Source organism: Dermacentor andersoni, chromosome 2 (assembly GCF_023375885.2).
Source record: "Dermacentor andersoni chromosome 2, qqDerAnde1_hic_scaffold, whole genome shotgun sequence".
NCBI lineage: Eukaryota > Metazoa > Arthropoda > Arachnida > Ixodida > Ixodidae > Dermacentor > Dermacentor andersoni.
The window spans coordinates 184,259,643-184,265,642 of NC_092815.1; the positions used below are offsets into that span (position 1 = coordinate 184,259,643).

The window sequence follows — 6,000 nt, forward strand, 5'->3', positions numbered from 1 at the left end:
TTTAATCGTGGTGGGCCGCAACGCTGGGCTCCCACGAGGAGTGCGCATCTCGCCCTACTGCTCAACCACTCCGTTGGCTTTGTGAGGGCTACACCGTGTCCAATGCGCGCGCGCCCTGGTGTCACGTGTTTTTCTTTTCACCTCCGAGCCTCCGGTGCCGTGAAGCATGCCGAATGTCCACTGCGCACGCGGACGTATGATGATTAATACGTAGCGTTTCGACGACGGCAGGACAGCAATAAACTGCACATTCGTGCTTTCAATTCAAAGTTGCGCCCACAGGACTCCATTTCGACTTGGTGTAAGAACTTGTCCTTGGATGGTTCTTCTTTATTTTCGTTCATTTTCTTTTTTGTTTCTGGGTGCATCTGGCGTTTGATAAATGTGACACCTCGCACCTTCTACTTGCTTTTTTTTATTTTCCTCAGTAGATGTAGTGATGCAGCTCCATGCATTCGGTGGTTATATTTTTCTTGGGCGGTGATTTCCGTTTCCTGCAGCGTGGTTTGACTTGACGTCGGCTATTTCGAGCACTCTATCGCACTCAACCGAAAGATGCAACTTGAAAGCCCCTCCCCCCTCTCTCTCTTTTTCGGAAGCATCGCGATCGTTTTTCAGTGGTCTTGACTCTTCCACATAGCTAATCGAAATTCCGAATGACCTGACTATCGTTCCCGTTGTCGCACAGATAGTGTTTATTCTCCCGGCCATATCTGCCAACCTGCGAACTTATAAATTTGTAAGACTCCGCTGACAACACCTAAATGACACAGCTGTACGGGAGGAGGAGGGGAGGGAGGGAGTAAGCGCACATTTTTATTTTGTAACTTTCCCCGAACGCGCATGTGTTTCCGGGATAAATACCTATTTCACTAACGATGACTTCCAGTCAGACGCAGCACAAAAGCAGTAACAAATGTGACACAGCAAATGCGCAGTAGCAAACCGTTGCTTTTAACGTCGCAGTCACTTTGCTGTAGCTGATTTCGCCTACTTCAGGGACTTTTCTGTATAAGATTGCCAAACGAAATTACCACACATTTATTCTTTGACCGTCATTTGACCCAACGGAAGGTTCGGAGACCTACCGGCGAGATGTTTCAGCAAACGGCATATTTCGTAATACTCGACGCGGAATTCACGTAAATAAGACAGAATTCGCGAGAGTTGGCAAGTATGCTTCTACTCACGAATGCCCACACATTCGTACCAAGGAGTTTTTGATCGCAATCTAGAATAGGAAAGAATGACGAGATACCGTGAAGGAGGTTCTTATTATTACTATTATTCGATATGAAAACACATATATGATAGAGAGGGAAATATGGAGGGTGCAACTTGGCAACTGCCACCAGAAGTGGCACAACGCCTGCCTATACTCTTATGGAAGGGATAGATAGAAACAGAAGTTGACGCCAGAACGAAGCGAAGCAGAGAGCGAAAAATAGAAACGGAACAAGACGGCAGGTCTAAAAAACTAAAGCAAATCAACGACAAAGAATAGAGTGTAGCAGTAGGAACTTAACAGAAATAGCAACAGAAAAATTCGCAGGAACAGAAAAAAAAGGAAATACGCTGATGGTATTGTTTACAAAAGATTATAAAAATGCAAAAAAAATGTTTGTTGGCACCATGCCACTGGCCATCCTGATGCACACACGTTTCTGTGAAATTATCATATTTCTTTCCTGGTTTTCTGTGCGTTTCGTTAAAACCTCGTATTTCGTAATGTTAGGCGAAACAGGCCACAGACACCGTAGAGTTGCGTAGAATTTCTTTATCGCGACAGCCGATAACTCTGAATGCAACAAATGATTAAAAAAATAACGTAAGCAACTCAAGTAGGATCGCGGTGACTGCTTCTAAAATGGACTGCTGGAAACAGAAAGCGACGGAGAAGTGGGTACCGTGTATAAGCCCGCAACTCCGCAAACGCTCTACTAGTCTACGGTAAGGCCACTATATCATTTGCAACTACGCATAGCATTGCAACTTCGCATAATATTCACAAAGTGCAAGAATGGAAAACTGTGCGTAGAGGTTCACGGCAGTGCGGACAAACAGGCTCTGCAATTGGCCGCGGTGATAAATTGTATGCACTGTCTACAGCCTTATTACTTTCCCGTCGCCGTCTTGAGAAAATAAAAGAGTGGACTTCTGATGACGCGGGCCTTTTACGCTACAATTAACCGTCCTGAAAATATGAAAGCATGCGCACAGTATATAGCCCGCTCTCGTGGATTTTCGCATAGTCAAACTTATATCCGACTTCTTACAACTTAAATTGCCAGGCCGTATGCCCGGAATATAAAGCAGGCTCACATTTCAACCGTAAAATAACTGTCAGCCAGAAGCACACCGCTTCAAACCGTGTCCGGGATGGCTTGCCAGCTAATTCTACGTCTACCTACCTCTGCTCCATTTGTTGATGCTTGAACGATTACATCTGAAATATTTACGCATGTAACCTGGTCCATAGCCTAGAAAAGTTCAAAACAATTTCAACAGTCCAAACGAACTGAAGCTGCGGCAAGCGACATCCTTTGGCCTACCCCAACTGGTACTTAAGGCAACAAAGCGAAGAAGTCTAAGGCGCGTGGACGCAATGTATGTCGTGTTTTTCTTCTTTCAGATTACTATGATTATGTTAGAAAACAAGGGAACCGTAGGAGAGACAGCGTCAGCCTGGAGAAGAAGTCCTTCTAGTAATCGAAGAGAAAATGCGACAACCATGACTGATTTAATGAATGCCAAATAATTAAATCGATTGACCATTCAGTCACTTTCGGCGCCAACAGCTCGATCTGAAGTTTGCGCTGGTTTCGTTCCATAATCGATCACTTTTTGCTCTGTGAAATAACGCGTGTCAGTATCAGCTGCCACCACACAAGGGAGGCGAGAAAAATAAACCACTTGTCTCGAACTCAACTGTTGTAGTTAAAACATTCGTCATAAAGTCATTTTCTCACTGAGGAACAACACTGATGGAAGCTGCACAGACGACGGAGTAAAAGCTGAAAGCCGTGCACCACGAGAAAACTGACGTAGAAAAACTTATTTTTAAGTGCGAATATAAATTAAATGCCGAAAGTAGGAGAGAAACACTTTTGTACATTTTCTAGCTGCGTGACGTCCAAAGTTAGTGACGTTGAAGCGAGTCTGCTTCTGTCCTTCCCCAAGTTATTTCGCTTTGGAACCAAGGTCCACGAGCTTACGCATGATTCGCCAGAATCTACTTGGAGCCGGACTTTACAAATTCGTGTGCCATCGTTTGTCAGTTACGTTATTACGGATAACGTTGAAACTAGTATTGCTTATTCTTAGAAGCTCACGTATGTTTTACACCATGAGACAGTTAGCAAGAGTCATTTGCGGTTTTTTTCTTTTTCTTTCTGGTGGTAATCGCTTTGTCCCTCTTCGCCCAATGACTAAGTTTCTACTGCGAGAATAGGAACAAATATCGGGCCTTACCTTAGAAAAACACTCCACCAGCTGTCACCAAAGGCGCTGGCACTCACAAGCCGGCGCCGGTCGTAAGATGTCCCCGGATGGCCGCCAGGCGCCGCAGTATCATTCAGAGGGCGACGAAGCACAGCGAACGTCGAAGCTATGGCAACAACCGCACGACGCGACACAGGAGCCAACGCATCGTCGCACACATGTCACGCCAGAGCAACGACACTGACTATGCAGCGTAGAGCAGGCAAATCCCGAGTTGGAGGTGTCCAATCCGTCTGGTCGCTGGCCGTGTGCCAACAAGACCTCAGAGCCGGAACCAGAGGAGCAAACCGCGTTCTACGCTCCTCCCCGATTAGTCCCACGGGTCGCCAGCTAGCTTATGCAACAAACCATGGGAAGCGAGGACGACGCGTTACGACCCATCGACGATATGCTGATTATGTCCGTCTGCAAACAGCGCTTCAGTCACAAAGACAAGGAAGGGTAAGGTGAGGGACGCGGGGGGAGGGGGGACCGGCACTTTCTTATCGCGAACACTGTGGCATGCACCGCGCGCCCACCTCGAACTGACGCCGCCGGCTAAAGCGACTGCCGCCGTAACGGGCGCGAGCACGAGTGCGGTGCAGGTTGGTCCGGAAGACTGCAACAGCCGCCGCCGGAGCGATGCGATGCGAATGTTTTCGGAACGTTGGTCGGTGGTGATGACCCTTGAGAGGAGGCGGGCACGTGGTGAGGGCGAGAGGCGCCCGAACCACTGTGTCTGTGCTGCGGATAGAGGTTTCCTCCTCGCGCTTGCCCCGAGGCACGCTTGTCTCTCTCTCTGGCTCACTCTTTTTTCTTTCTGATCTTCTCAGATCTCACCGTTACCCCCCCCCCCCCTCGCCCTCATAGCCCGCAAGCTTATTAAACAGCCCGCCATGGGAGCGTCCCTTCCCGTTCTCCTCTCCTATCTAACTCCGCTCCCTCTTCACAGCTCACTCGTCTCGAGGAGGAGAAGGTGAATTCCCACTGACTTAACCGCAGATGACCGGGCCGGGGACCGTTAGCGGGCCTGAAGCGACGTCACTTCCGTAGTTGTCGAAATCCAGTCATTGCCCTCCCCGCACTGCTGCCCTGCATCGTTCTTTCTCTCGACAGGAGCACGCGATATAACCTCAGGCGGCTTTGCCCGCTTGCCTCTCTGTCGATGCCCGCAGGCCGCTCACGTCGCGCGCGAATACGACGTCTCCGGCGAATTCCTGGTCGAGCCTGCTTTCTGTGCCCCTGTCCCGTGATATGCTTTCCTTCTCGGTGCACCGTTGCTTGCTGGTCAGCCGGGGCTAAGTTCGTTTTCGTGAGCTCGTGCTTACCGTGCATCAACGGCCGTCTAATATCGCCGGTGTAGCTCAATTAAAACTTCGTGGCTGTGTCAGAGCGAAGTGCTGTTGGGGAGGTCGGTGGAATACCCTCGATTTAGTAGGAAAACTGGCACCAAACACGTTCGCGCGAGATCGCGCGAAAGCGCATCTGCGCAGGTGTCTGCTCTCTCGTGTTTGCGTGTCTTGCGTTCAGTTACGTACTGCATACTAAGCGTGGGTTTTGTGGTGAAGCAACATAAGAAGCACTGGGAGATCCGGAGCAGAAGAAATGGCACCCACTTGCATACGTGGTAGCTTTTTGTCTTAAATAGTCAGGCGAAACTGCACTGAAGAAAAGGAAAAAAAATACATTGTTTCGAAGGGAGAAGTATATTGTTAATAAAAATTTTAGTGTCGTTGTCAATCTCCGCACGCCATTTGATTATTCACGGTAGCGACGATAACCACAGGAGGTGGACCAAAAGAAAATTAGAATTGTTCCTTCTTGTTGTTCGAATATTCATTGCAGCATTCTAATTCATTGATCACCGCTAAAGTACACTACCTCGGACGAAATGAACTTGTTACTCGGCTTTAACCATCGTTCAAAACGGTTCATGCAGCAGCACGTGCGTTGTAAATTACCCTCAATGCTACCGCCGTTTTCTTCTTTGTGTCCCCCGACATCTACGCAAGCTGTTCTTGGAGGTAAGAAGTCGCAAAGGGGGCAAGATACGGGAAGTGAAGATGGTGACGTAAGGTCATCATCATCATCATCAGCCTGGTTACGCCCACTGCAGGGCAAAGGCCTCTCCCATACTTCTCCAACAACCCCGGTCATGTACTAATTGTGGCCATGTCGTCCCTGCAAACTTCTTAATCTCATCCGCCCACCTAACCTTCGTGACGTAACTAACGTAACTACCGTATACGTATACGTACGTAACTAACGTATACCTTACGTAACTAACGTAAGGTATACGTTGGCATAACAATTCCGTTAGTAAGTGCAGCACGCTCAGGGCTGTGTGAACGGCCGCGTCGTCATTGTGCAGAAGTCACTTTCCGGAGTTCCACAAATTGGGGAATCGTCTGCGAGCTGCACCGCGCATTTGCTTGGACATTCAAGCATAAAAAAATGCTTGTTGATTGTCGGACGTTGCGGTACGAATTCGAAAAGAATAAGCTCCTTGATGTCACAACG

At 48.3% G+C, this 6,000-nt stretch overlaps 1 protein-coding gene across 1 annotated transcript in view; it reads right to left on the reverse strand.

Moving 5' to 3' along the window:
* The window catches only part of LOC126540840 (uncharacterized), a 145,181-nt gene extending 140,967 nt beyond the window's left edge, over window positions 1-4,214 (reverse strand). Inside the window, exon 1 of the mRNA XM_050187669.3 lies at window positions 3,472-4,214. The gene's annotated coding sequence lies outside the window, so the exon portion shown is untranslated. The remainder of the gene's footprint in view (window positions 1-3,471) is intronic.
* Window positions 4,215-6,000: the final 1,786 nt, after the last annotated feature.